General features: G+C 45.7%; 1 long non-coding RNA gene across 1 annotated transcript in view; it reads left to right on the top strand.

Moving 5' to 3' along the window:
- The window catches only part of LOC119328489, a 19,285-nt gene extending 6,861 nt beyond the window's left edge, over positions 1-12,424 (top strand). The window contains exons 3-4 of the long non-coding RNA XR_005158981.1: positions 11,289-11,333; positions 12,023-12,424. This is a non-coding gene — a long non-coding RNA (uncharacterized LOC119328489). The remainder of the gene's footprint in view (positions 1-11,288; positions 11,334-12,022) is intronic.
- The last annotated feature ends 2,226 nt before the right edge of the window (positions 12,425-14,650 follow it).

The raw sequence follows: 14,650 nt of genomic DNA, 5'->3' as shown, positions 1-14,650 counted from the left end.
GCCCCGGCCTCTCCCGACCCCGCCGGCCGCGGCTCCTAGAGCCGGCCGCGGCTCCGTCCGGCCCCGTCCCTCCCGTCCCCGACCGCCCCTGCCTCACCATCCCCTCCACCGCCTCGCCCCCTGCCACGCGCCTCTCGGTGAGCTACGTTTTTTTTCATTTTTTTCCATTTTTTGTACTGTTGGATGGATGAATGAATGCATGGATGGATGTTGGATGTTAGATTGTTAGGTTAGATGTTAGATGTTACGTTGTTAGGTTGATATATAGTTGAATGTTGGATGTTAGGATGTTAGATTGTTAGTTTGCATTATTTTTATCATGATGATCTTGTCATTTGAGATGTGCTCTAAAATTTGTATAAGATGAGTGATTATTTTTATCATGATGATCTTGTCAAAAAAATTGAACCGGACAAAATTTGACACTTGACAAAATATGATTTTTTTCATAGTTTTAAGTGTCAGTGCTTAATGTTAAGTAGCTATGTGAGATGTGCTGCAAAATTATGATATGATCAGTGGTTATTTAATCATGATGATGTTGCAAAAAAATTGAAGGACAAAATTTAACACTTGACGAAACATGATTTTTTTCATAGTTAAAAGTATCAATGCTTAATGTGAGGTGATGACCTAAATTTTTTTCACTCGGTGTAATTAACAGGATTTGTGGTGTTCCATCTTCGTGGAGTGATTGTCGACGTTGGAGGTGTTGGTCCACGATCGTCCGTCTCCTTTGATCGACTACATCGGAGGGTGAGCAACAATTCCATGACCTCGTCCACTTTTTTTCCATGTCACTAGATTAAATTTTCACATCAAGTCGCGTAACCTCGGTCTCCCGTCCGAAAGGGTTGCATCGATAAATATGCATTCAATTGCATATTTATCACCGCAGCTCTTTCGGATTGTCCAGCGCTTTCCACGGACAGCCCGAGGATGTGTAGATTGGGTACATTGTTCATGCTCTACCCCGTTCCGAGACAGGATTTCGGCGGCGCCTCCCTGTTGTTCTCCGGATGCACATTCTTCGGCATTTTGCCGAGACGTGTATTTGGAGAACAGCGGGGAGGTGCTGCCGAAATTTTGTCTCGGAATGGGGTAGAGCATGGACAACGTACTCAATCTACACATTCTCGGGTGGGATTAGGACCCATCTTTACCTATTAGAGATGTAGGTGGATTAAATGTCGTTTCTCGTCAACCTTGTAAAAAATAAAATATTGATGTGAGTAATTTAAATGAATCCTTAATTTTGTTGTGTGGCTTCCAATAAAGCAGAGATGGCAGATAATCAGTGGATGTACAGTGGGTTTTTCCGTCGGAATCAAGTAACAACAGAGTGGGTCGAGAAAACTGATGTGTTTTTGAAAGAGATATTCCGTAGTCCAATGAGGATGGTGCCAGAATGCCCGTGTGCCAGATGTAAGAGGCGTATTCGCAGAGATAAGAGTGAGATGACTAAGCACCTTCGCACGCATGGATTTATGCCCAACTTTAATATGCCGATAAACTTTGCCCAGCGGGACCGTGGTAGAGAGGATGTGATACGACAACGCGTCGCTGGTTATGAGGACGATGGGGTTAGAGACATGCTAGATGATGTCTTTGCTGCACAGCCGACACCTCCGTCACATTCAGCGAATGAACCGGAGGAGCCGGAGGAAACCGCAAAGGCCTTCCTGGAAATCTTGGCCTCGTCAAAGAAACCTCTCTATGAGGGTGCCAAGCTGTCTGTGCTGGATGCCATCTCGCAACTGATGGCAGTCAAGGCTGAGTACGGCTGTAGCCGAGGTTGCTTCGAAGCATTTCTGGGAGTATGGGCTAACAGCCTGCCTGAGGGCCATGAACTGCCGAAAACCATGTACGGTACGAAGAAAATCATGAAGGCGCTCTCGATGGACTATGAGAAAATACATGTTTGTCCAAAGAATTGCCTTTTGTTTAGGCATGAGTATGCGGATGACAAGTACTGTAGGAAGTGCGGTTCCTCTCAGTATATTGAGGTGGTCGATAAGCATGGTCAGAAGCAGCAGCTAAAAATCCCTGTGAAGGTTCTTCGGTATCTTGATTTTATAAAAAGACTGCAGCGCCTTTTCATCACCGAGGAGTCTGCCAAAATGATGAAGTGGCACAAGGAAGGGAAAAGGTACAATCCAAAAAAAATTGTACATCCATCAGGAGGTGAAGCATGGAAGTCATTCGATATAGAGTACCCGGAGGAAGCAGCCGAGGCTGGGAATGTCAGAATTGCTATAACAGGTGATGGGTTCAATCCATATGGTATGTCGTCTAATCCATACAGCTGTTGGCCCGTATTTTTTATTCCGCTGAATCTCCCTCCTGGCGCCATAATGCAACGCAAGACCATGTTCCTGTCGCTTATAATTCCGGGGCCTGAATATCCGGGGAAGAATTTGAGTGTGTTTATGCAGCCGTTGGTGGATGATTTGCACCATTCTTGGTACTTCCCGAGGTTGACATACGACCGACATCTGCAGAAAAATTTCTTGATGAAAGTTTGGCTACAATATTGCATGCATGACTTTCCCGGTTATGCCTTGTTCTGCGGATGGTGTACAAGTGGAAAGATGCCTTGCCCAGTGTGCATGCAGGCCTTGATTTTCATTTGGCTGAAGAAGGGTGGCAAGTATGTTGCATTTGACCTGCATCGACAGTTCCTCCCTCCAGACCATCCTGATAGGGAAGACAAGAAGAACTTCACAAAAGGCAAAGTTGTCCATGAAGTAAACGAGATTCCAAGGTGTCTCGATACAATACAGAAGAACCCAAGTATAAACCCAAGTTGACTCTATTCATCGGGCAAGGTGGTAGGGCTGGATGCTCGAAACCTTATCTCATGCCACGAGATGAGTGGGAGGATGTCATGTTCTATATCTTGCACAACATCAAGGAAGTTGAGGATGAGTCGATGAGGTAATACCTTAGCACCATTCTTTGAGTCAATTCGTTATGTTCACTTTGCCTAGTTCTTATACCGCTTTTCTTATTGTAGTCGATTCGTTGAAGAAGAATGGACGGGAATGCTGCCTCCTACTGAAGCGGAGGCACTTGCTCTTCTCCGAAAGGGTGCCGATGGAAGGAAAAATTTCGTTGCGTGGTTCATGGAGAAAGTAATTTTCACACTTTCAATTAAACTCATGCACCCTATAATTTCAATTAAACTCATGCACCCTATAATTTCAATTAAACTTGTAGGGAAATGATCCGACCGGATCAATGGATGAAGAATTGAGATGGGTTTCTATGGGTTTTGATCCCGTCGTCATGACATGCGAAAAGTATGATGTGAATGGGTATCGCTTCCATACAGAGGAGCACCAGAACAGTCGGCCTGATCCCAAAACCATAAATACCGGAGTCTTCACTGAAGGAGATAATAAAGTAGATTACTACGGAAGGGTAGGAAAAATATACAAGCTTACATTCAAACGTGGCCGCGAACACCTAAGTCTTACTGTGTTCAAATGCCGATGGTTCGACCCCAAAAAGGGTCTGAGACATACGCCTTCTGTTGGTTTAGTTGAAGTTAAACCATCAACCGTCTATGCCGGAGCTGATCTCTTTATCACTGCTACCCAGGCCACACAAGTATATTATCTGCCTTACCCATGCTAGAAAGAGTACCTAAAGGGTTGGGAAGTTGTGTTCAAGGTGTCGCCGCATGGTAAGCTACCGGACCCGAACGATGATGATTACTACAACATAAACCCCATGACATACGAGGGAGTGTTCTATCAAGAGGAACATGATGACGTGGTCCGAAGCAACGAGGATGATGACTTGGCTTATGTTGACCTGGACCCAAACGACGACGACGCACGGATTGATGGTGAGGCAGTTGTGAATCAAAGAGACATAATTATGCTTGAAAAGTTAAATGAAGACGCTGACAATGAGGAAGAGCCTCCACCTCCGTCAGACAACGAAGAAGATATGCGTGATAGTGATGATGAGACCGGTCCACAAATAGATTACAATAGTGATGATTCATATGGGTTCTAGAAAATGTAAGTTCTTTTAATGATCATTACAATAGTATGCTTAATGTGCTCTTCTGGTATTAATGTTTTTCCTGTATGCTTGTTTAATTGATATCCTTACTAATTGTTTATTCTCTTCTCAATGCAGGTTTAATAATCATGGGCAAGTCCAGCGGCGCTAGTTTCCTCAGTAAATTTAAAGGACTTACTCGGAGTGGACGAGCCCACAAGGTTCCCTCCCGACTACGCGAGGATGACACCTCACAGGGAGGTGGAGGGTTCGGGGGAGGAGACCCTAGAGGAGGAGGCGGTGGGGGGAGAGCCCCTAGAGGAGGAGGAGGTGGAGGGAGAGGCAACCGGGGCAAAAAACTCCGGGCAGTGTCTGAAATAGGAGGGTCTTCTTTGATGCCCTCCTATACAGAGGCACCTTCTAAGTCTGAGGAGGAGTAGGATGTTCCTGATGGCGAGGAGGAGGAGGCCGAGGAGGAGGGTGAGGAGGAGGAGGCCGAGGAGGAGGGTGAGGAGGAGGCCGAGGAGGGTGGAGGGGAGGTTGATCCCGCGTTGTGGGGTGACTTGCCACTGGGTTCTTCGCAGGGGTGGCTGCGTGGTAATGCCGGACTACCTACACCACCTTCTATCGAGGAGCACAAGTGGCTCATTGAACCTGTGGGGACAGAGTAAGTGCCTCTCAATCATATTTTCAACACATGACAACATTTTCTTATTGTACACATGGCAATCATTTGATTCTTTTGCAGAAACTGGATCCTTCACGAAAAGGGCCGTAAACCGAACGGCCTTATCACTGTCCTGTTGAAGGAGTTTTGGCCTGGCCTATTCTGCCCGCGGCCAGATAGGGACCCGCAGCAGTGGGTTTTGGCCACGAGCTGGGCCCACTACGAGGCTTGCAGCAACGCGGAGTACGGGACGACCGCTAAGGCCGTGATCACCAAATTTTGGGTAAGTTCTCTTCTGAATCACTTGTCTTCAGTTTCGTTCATAGTTTATCATTGAATCACTCAACTCATGCCTTGTTTACTTCTGGTTTTTGCATGATTGCAGCAACTCTATAGAGTTCTTGACGAGCACAAGGCCAGAGCCGACGTGGTCTTGCTTGCGGCTGCGAAGAAGAAAGCTCGTCAGTTGCAGTACGAGGTGCGCTGGGTTGCCGTCTCGCAGTACTACCACTACTACCTGCAACAAAAGATGCCCAAAACTCAAGCGCAGAAGCTACGACTTACCTTGAGCAAGGAGCAGTTCATGATGGTAACTATTACTAACTTTTCATTGTTTCAAGCAGTCAACTATATGTTTCGTGCTCACATGTCATGCTTCCAAAATTTGCATAGGTTGTTCCTCGTTGGTGCTATGGAAGGCATGACGGATGGGCGAGTTTGGTGGATAGGTGGCTCGGCGCCGATGCAGAGTTTGCTGCCAAGAGCATCAAGGCCCGGGCTAACCGTGGAGACGACGGGACACACGACCAAGGAAACATGAACCACTGGGGCTTCAAGGCCATGAAGGTATATCTATGTGCATGATGCATTTTTGTTCTTCTTTACGTCATGTTCTTATGTATGGCTGACTTCTATTTGACGTTGTAGGAGGACAAGTTGAAGAGGCCACTCTCAGACATGGAGTCGTGGAAGCTGGCCCGCGAGCGGAGTCATCGCAAGGAGGGCGAGAGCCAGTACTACGGCAAGACCGAGGAGCACCTGGGGTCTTACATTCATCACTATCAGGAGTTGCATCCGGATGTTCCTGTTGCTGAGGTCGCCCAGTCTCAGATCGACGACACGGCGGTGGTGGCCATCCAGGGGAAGAAGAATGGCCGGTATCCGTGTTTCGATGGCTTGATCACTCCTTCGATCTCGTACACACGGCTTCGGGCTAGCAACCCGAGCCAGTTAGAGAGTACGGGGCGTTCACAGACTCCCTTAGCCCGCCAGCATGCTGTAAGTACTTCCTCTTTATCTTTTTTTATCTTGCATTCTCAGTTTATTTTCAGCATTGCTCACTTAGAAACAACCTAAATTATGTAGGCATATAAGGAGTTTGTCGAGCATAGGAATCTCGAGGTGCGGGAGTACTTGAAACGAGTGAAGGCAAATGATGATTACAACCGTCAGATGATGACGGTTAGTTTTGCCCTCTTAAAACCAACCTAAATTTTTGCACTTTCATTCCTTCTGATCTTCTAGTTTGCTTGTTTAACTAACATTCAGGCTATGTTGGCATCTTGGACTAACCGCACGGATCCACCACAAATGGGACCCCCACCACCACCTGCGGGAGAACCCCCACACGTGCCCACGTTCGATGAATGGGTGGCACTAGGCAGTGATGGTCCGGTTAGTACATTTGCCTAACTACTAGCAAACTAGTTCTCGTTCATGAAACACTATCATATCATATTTAGAATCTTTTCTGAAACATGTAGGGGACTGGTGGCTCGACTCCTGCTCCGTCGACCCCAGTCACTCCGATCTGGCAGAGTGGTGGTGGTCGCGATGGCGGTTTTGGCGGAGGTGGTGGTGGTGGTTTTGGCGGAGGTGGTGGTGGTGGTTTTGGCGGAGGTGATGGTTTTGGCGGGGGTGCTCTTGCTTGATGATTCCGTGCATGTGGCCATTGTGCCATGCCTTTCATATTCCTACTTTTATCATGTTTCATGTCTTGCACTACTTTTATGTTCATGAACTTCCATCGGTGATGATCTTTAGATGATGTGATGAACTTGAGTATGTTTAGATGATGATGGTGAACTTGAGTATGTTTAGATGAACTTGAGTATGTTCACATGATGAATTGTCATATTTCTGCATAATTTCATATTGTTCTGTTTTGAAATGCTGTCAAATGAATTGGAAAAGAGAAAACAGGGAAAAAAAACAAAAAAAACTATGCCTACGGCAAAGCCGTCGGCATATATACGCCCAGGAGTTACCAGGGCTTGCCACGTGGCACATCTATGCCTACAGCAAAGCCGTAGGCATATATGAAAAACTATGCAGACGGCTTTGCCGTAGGCATAGCCCTGCTGCCAGGAGAAACCAGGAGCTGCCACGTGGCAGAGATATGCCTACGGCAAAGCCGTCGGCATAGATTTCCATCTATGCCGACGGCTTTGCCGTAGGCATAGCCCTGCCGCCAGGAGAAGCCGGGGGACGACACGTGGCGCAGGTATGCTGACGGCTAGGCCGTCGGCATAGATTTCCATCTATGCCGACGGCCAAGCCGTCGGCATACATGCGCCACCTGTCGTCCCTTGAATCGCCAGCGCTGTTGACGGCGCCGTCCGTTGCCGACAGACAGAAAACAACGCCGACGGCTAAACTATGCCGACGGCTCTCCCTCGGCCGTCGGCATATGCTCCTATGCCGACGGCTATACTACGCCGACGGTCTGACACATCTATGCTGACATGATCTACGCCGACGGGGCTATGCCGACGGCAGCCGTAGGCATAGATCTATGCCGACGGCAATGGACCTATGCTGACGGCCCTGGGCCGTAGGCATAGCCCGCGAGTCCGGTGGTGGAATGTGTTCTTTTATTATAAATCAAGCTCAACTTTTATAACCCTGCACTGATTTTGTTTTTCCTTGCAATCCGCAGCCTCGCAAATAATCTTAGGAACTTGGCAGAAGCTATACATATGCAAATAGAGGTTCAGACTAGGGCTGGACACAAGCCGAGCCGAGCCGAGCTTGATCCGAGCCTGCCTTTGACTCGCCATGAACGAGCTAAGCTCGGCTCGGCTCGCTAGTTGAACGAGCCTGCTTTTGGAGGCTCGGCTCGTCTTGCATCTAGCTCGGTCCAGACCGAGCGGCTTGTGGATGCACTGCTGTATGTGTGCGCGCCGATGCAGTGTGCCAGTGCTGCAGTGGATGCGTGCGTGAGTAAGCTACTGCTAGTGCATGCGTGAAGTGTGCGTGCTAGCCGTCGGTGTGAGTGCGTGCGCGCCGCCGGAGGGAGCCATGGAAGTTATACCTGCTTGTGCTTGGGGCGGAGGACACTAGGGACTGCGGCGAGCTTGGCCATGAACCTCGGGAGCGACGAACGGCGGTGTCCGACGCGGCACCGAACGGGCGCGTCTGCCGGCGGTGCCGAGAGAGAGAGAGATCCGTCCAACATCGGGCATGGCGAGGAGGACAACGACTTCGTCAGGTCATGGCGAGAGCGGCGGTGCGGCGGGGGAAGTCAGGGGTGCCGGCATCTCGTGCACGCACTCGCTAGGGTTAGCCAGGGTTGCTTCGTAGTGGGCTTGGGCTGTTCCGTAGGCTGCTTAGTGTATACACTGGGCTGCAAATTTTCTAAAAAAAAAACTGGGCCGCGAAACGGGCCACCGAGCTGGACCAAGCGGAAACCGGCTCGGCTCGGTCGCCGAACGAGTCGAATATTCACAGCTCGGCTCGGCCTATTTCCATGTCGGGCCGAGCTGAGTCGGGCCGAGCTGGAGCGAGTTTCGGGCCAAGCTAAAAAGCTCGCTCGAGCGTCCAGCCCTAGTTCAGACACAGCTCCATGAACAGCTATAGGTGCCTTCTCTGTTCCTGTTTTCAAGCTCTAACTGGATGGTGTTGTTGTCGGCATTTATTTTTTATAGTAGGAGCATTCTTTTTCTAGCTTCACAATAATTACTGCCCTTTGTGTGGCTATGAACCCAAATCCATATTTAAATGGGTGTTAAATGTTTTTGCGGCATGGTGGACTTTCTAATCTGGTAATATGTAGTTAGCATACAATATGGTCCTTTTTCTGTAGTGTGAGATGTATATATAATGTTCTGTTTGAGGTGTTATCTAAGAAAAGATATATGTCACCCTACTTGATTATAAACCCAATGGTTGTAGTTTTTTATTCAGAGTTTACAAGGTTTTACCTTTATTCTGTGGGTCATGGTTGATATAATTTTGGTGTTGTGGGTGTAATCTTTGTATGTGCCTTTCCTTTTACCGTACTATGTTATAGAAAGAATCAAGATACTTCAACAACGGTAGCCCAATGGGGTTGTCCGTAAGTATGTTCTGTTTCACAAAAAAAAGTTCCTTAGTATGTTCTAAATCTGAAAAATGCATTGTTGGGCGAGGTTGATCGGTGTACTGATTTTTCCGCTTCTTGATCAGTTTTTTGGAGGCCATGGGCATGGCATTTTTTTTAATATATTTGCATGGACTTTGTTCCTCTTTGCTATTTTTTCTCTTTAGTGTTTCTTTGATGTTCCTTTCTCGCATCATTCCTGATCCTTGCTTTATTAGGCATGATAGTTTCTTTGTTTGCTGCCAGTAATGAATATAAATATATAACTCTTGAGTGTGAGACGCAGACATGCTAAAACTGCTGCCTTTGATAATTTCTGCACAAATCATGTGCTGCTGCCGTATGGGTTCCAAACAGTTTGGGCTAAACAATGTATAAGTTTACAAAAAAAGGGTGTGTTTTTGGATGGCTATGAAGTACATTTGAGAAATAAGATCTCTTCTCTACTTTCGGTAAATTTGCTATCTATATTTTGTACTTAGTTTAGTTTGAATCGGTACCATAACAACGCTAGGTTTAGTAACTATTTGTTTATTTTTGTTTTTACAACGATCGAGAAAGCATCGGTACACTTGAAGGCCTGTACAAATCTTCTGGGGTTTGAGTGCTTGCCTTGATTCCTCATTCATGACTAAGACTTGATTAGGCATTATTTATTCTTAAAATGCCTATACTATGCATCCATGTCGACTCTGTTTCATTACGTCTCCGCTTATTCGGGCTAACTAGAAATAAGTGATGCCTACTCAGCATGGAAGTTATCACACTGTTGCCCGGAGTTGCTTCTGCAACATTTCTGTTTGTTCTTTCCTGGGTTTTTTCTTTAGAATAATAGGAGGGCCAACGCCCCCCCGGTTCCATTATTAATAACGAAACCAGAGATCAGGTAGCAAAAATGCAAGTTCAGGAAAGCAGGGAGAAAAGCAGGTGCACAAATATTACAGTCCCGGTCCAGCAAATTAAGCTATTACAGTGGGCAAAACCAGACTCAAGCTGGGATTCCCAGTGCGGCGCAGTTGCCTTGCTTGGTTTCCTCCAGCGGTTGCGAGATCTTCATCTTCCACACACCAGCGGGCGTAACTCCGGGGCGCCTGATCTTCTTTGCTGGTTGGGCAGGGGAGCCCAGGAGGTCCAGCGGCGTCACAGGGCTCAGCAGGGTATGCTTGCAGGTGAAACTGCTTGGGCTCCTGGGCGGGGGTGACCGCATAGCGTCAGGCGCTTCTTTCCTGCTTGGGCTCCTGGGTAACCGTGATACTTCTTATTTTCATTGTTTATTCCATGGTAGTATGTTCTACAGGTAGGTGTCTGACCCTATAGTTAATTATTGAGCTCTGTGTACAAGACCCTAATGAGCGTTGTTATATTTACCATAGTATACACCTAAATAGTCAGTTTGTCATACTCATTGTTTTCCTGTTAAAATGAGCGTTGTTATATTTACCATAGTATACACCTAAATAGTTTTGCAAAAGACCCTAACAGTATGTCAATCTTGATGTTCCGTGACTCAAGTCTGCAGTACCCGCTGTGTGAGTGTGTGCCGGTGTGCGCGTGCATACCTACATTGTACTTGCTGTTCTAAAAAAGACCCTAACAGTATGCTTTTTTCTAATATAGATGTATTCCTTATCATTGTATTTGTACATTTTCTGTATTCATAGCTGACCACAGTCTACAAGATCTAAAATCCAAAGTCTTCCCCATCAAAAGAAAGAAGATTAAGGCTGAAGATGTTGCGTCTCCTGATTCACCTCCCTAATAAAAGGAAATAAAGATCCATCTCTTCATTAGTGGTCCATACACGATCGACTGGACGACGGGCATGGGCAGTTCTCCTATAAAAGGGCCTAGGCTACCTGCCCACCTGAGGCACTTGCAGTTGCTGCTGCTTCCGATCCGCTCGATTCCCTTGCTGTGTGGTTTTTCTACTGTTCAGGTTTAGTTAAAAGGGAGTCCTGTAGGCATTTGAATGGAAACACACACTTCCTGATTTCCTATTTTGGGTTCTATTTGCGGAACCAGAAAAGTAGCATTGTTCAGACGCCTGCCGCTGCCACCAAGAATTCAACTCAAGTTTACTTACTGCAAGACATACACAGGACCCCAGATACATTACCTAAAATGCTTTGAACGGCAATGTGTCTATGCAAGCGGCAAACAATTTTCCATACGATGGAGCTAAGTGGACAAACTTTGTCCATGCAGAAAAGATTAAGAAATTTAACATATTTTTCTTTGTTTTTTAAGGCGAAGAAGGCCCACTGTTAGCCACTGTCCATGGCCTTTCATAAGGTCAGTCAATCATTATTTTCCTTATGCCTTTTAAATATATAAAACATTGCCTGACACCAAGTAACGCCGAATAGAACCAAGCTATCATAAACTACCGTCATAACTTCATTTTGTGTGGGTCGATGATTTTGGTCTCATGCTACCGTGAACTGAAATATGAACCATGGTATTATCAAACTGGATATGTCTAAAGGGCAGCCCCAGTGCATGTAGCTCCCGCTTGCGCAGGGTCTGGGGAAGGGTCCGACCACTTTGGGTTTATTGTACGCAGCCTTTCCCTACATTTCTGTAAGAGGCTGTTTCCAGGACTTGAACCCGTGACCTCATGGTCACAAGGCAGCAGCTTTACCACTGCGCTAAGGCTCCCCTTCATCAAACTGGATATGTCTGAGGCAAATTATGTATAAAGATGTTGTCTAATATCTCCTTGCATGGTATTTAAATCCACTGCACATACAACATTCTTAGTTTCAGCTTGGATGTATATGAATCTCCCTGCTGATTCTTTCTCTTCTTGCATGATTATGATGTTGCTCATACAGAAATACACAGTTCCAGTCAACAAGCCAACTGAGATATGGTTTTTAACCAAGCCATATTCATAGCTTACTTCTCGCATATATAATGGTTTCAATACTCATTTTGAATTGGCTTCTTGGGCTAACGATCTGAACCATACTCTCTTGCAGATAGGATATGTTGCAGATCATCTTCATGATAGAACTTTACAATCATGGGATGTTCTATAGAAAACAAACAAGTATTATTGGGGATTGGACGGTGATATGGAATGCATTTGTGCTTTTGCCAACCAAACACACTCACCATGAAAAGCTGCTTAGACGACGAGGTCATATTCGACACCGATGGCACATGCAGCAATGACTCAACCCGATGCCCATGATTGTATATCTTAGTCACCATAAGCTGAAATGTTGAATGACCGGAGCTATCTAAGATGCATCTTTGCCTATGTAGCTTGCGCTTTTTTAAAAGCAATGTAAATAAACTATCATGAATTGATCTTATATCTTTCTTTTGGCCTATATAAACCTACCATGCAATGCAATATATAACGATATGAATGAACGTCATCCCTAAATATGAATTTCCTTATGCTTCAAAGATTTTGCAACCGGGCTCTAAATATTCTTACTTGCATTCTCTGAATGCTTGATTTGCTCTCGCCCTTTGTGCCATTGGCGCAACAGGATGCAGGGTTAAGGACATGTACCTGCACTACAACGAGAGATCTGGGCTGCTTCTTTGTGGCTTCCAAACTTGAAATGTTTGTTTTGAAAGTTAGTTTAGTTTTTTGTTGTGGATTCACAGCTTCTCACATGTACCAACCTCTTAGACCTTTAGATTTCCAAAGAAACTAAATGAAGATATGGTGGTATGGTCTCAATAGTACAACTTAAAGCCTTTCATGTTTTATATTTTCTCTGAAATTTGCTCTTGAAAAATCATGTATCTATGTTTGATCCGGTGAGAAAAGGTGGGTTTTAAGCAAAGGATGCGGGAATGTTGGCCACATTTGATTTTCGACTTGGGTGTCTGAATATTCTCACAATACTTGGCTCTCTCTCGGCCTTTGCGCCATTGGCGCAACGAGTCATCTAGTTAAAAGGAAAGGATGGACCCTGGCCGAGGCCCGCCCCTGTCCAAATTGGAGTCTCCATATGTAGAGTGCATGTCTTTTTTTTGAACTTGTGGCACACTTTATTCAACTCAAATAAAGGATACATTAGAAACAAGTTCAGCTAGAATAAACTGTGGAGGATTATTATCCCACGAGATTACATAATTAGAATCGTAACAGCATCTAGCTAACTTGTGTGCCACTTGGTTTGCTCCTCTTGGACAATGAGCATAAGATACTGACCCAATTCTTTGAGCTAATATAAAGCAGTCTCTCAAAATCGCTGAATAAGGACTCAGAATGTCCACTCCCCCCTTGCATGCTAAGATAATTTCGGGGCAGTCTGATTCAAAAGTGATATTGGAACATCCAAGTTGGTCTGCAAGCATCATACCATTTTTCAATGCCATCGCCTCGGCGGAAGGGGCATTGATACGTCTCTGTCGTATCTATTTTTCCAAATACTTTTGCCCTTATTTTGGACTCTAACTTGCATGATTTGAATGGAACTAACCCCAGACTGACGTTGTTTTCAACAGAATTGCCATGGTGCTATTTATGTGCAGAAACAAAAGTTCTTAGAATGACCTGAAACTCCACGGATCGTCTAGTTAAAAATAATAAAAAATCCTTGCCAAAGATGAAGACCAGGGGGCCCACACCCTGTCCACAAGGGTGGGGGGCGCGCCCCCTACCTCGTGGGCCCCCTGGAGCTCCTCCGACGCCAACTCCAACTCTATATATTTGCTTTCGAGGAGAAAAAAATCAAGGAGAAGAAAGCATCACGTTTTACGATATGGAGCCACCGCCAAGCCCTAAAACCTCTCGGGAGGGCTGATCTGGAGTCCGTTCGGGGCTCCGGAGAGGGGGATTCGTCGCCGTCGTCATCATCAACCATCCTCCATCACCAATTTCATGATGCTCACCGCCGTGCGTGAGTAATTCCATTGTAGGCTTGCTGGACAATGATGGGTTGGATGAGATCTATCATGTAATCGAGTTAGTTTTGTTAGGGTTTGATCCCTAGTATCCACTATGTTCTGAGATTAATGTTGCTATGACTTTGCTATGCTTAATGCTTGTCACTAGGGCCTGAGTGCCATGATTTCAGATCTGAACCTATTATGTTTTCATGAATATATGTGAGTTCTTGATCCTATCTTGCAAGTCCATAGTCACCTACTATGTGTTATGATCCAGCAACCCCGAAGTGACAATAATCGGGACCACTCCCGGTGATGACCATAGTTTGAGGAGTTCATGTATTCACTATGTGCTAATGCTTTGTTCCGGTTCTCTATTAAAAGGAGGCCTTAATATCCCTTAGTTTCCATTAGGACCCCGCTGCCACGGGAGGGTAGGACAAAAGATGTCATGCAAGTTCTTTTCCATAAGCACGTATGACTATATTCGGAATACATGCCTACATTATATTGATGAATTGGAGCTAGTTCTGTGTCACCCTGTGTTATGACTGTTACATGATGAACCGTATCCGGCATAACTATCCATCACCGATCCAATGCCTACGAGCTTTCCATATACTGGTCTTCGCTTGATTACTTTTCCGTTGCTACTGTTACAATCACTACAAAACACCAAAAATATTACTTTTGCTTTCGTTACTTTTGTTACCGTTACCACTACTATCATATTACTTTGCTACTAAATACTT

The sequence above is a fragment of the Triticum dicoccoides genome, chromosome 7A (genome assembly GCF_002162155.2).
Source record: "Triticum dicoccoides isolate Atlit2015 ecotype Zavitan chromosome 7A, WEW_v2.0, whole genome shotgun sequence".
Taxonomy (NCBI): Eukaryota; Viridiplantae; Streptophyta; class Magnoliopsida; order Poales; family Poaceae; genus Triticum; species Triticum dicoccoides.
Note: the sequence above shows the minus strand (reverse complement) of the source record. Positions and strands in the feature narration are given on the sequence as shown.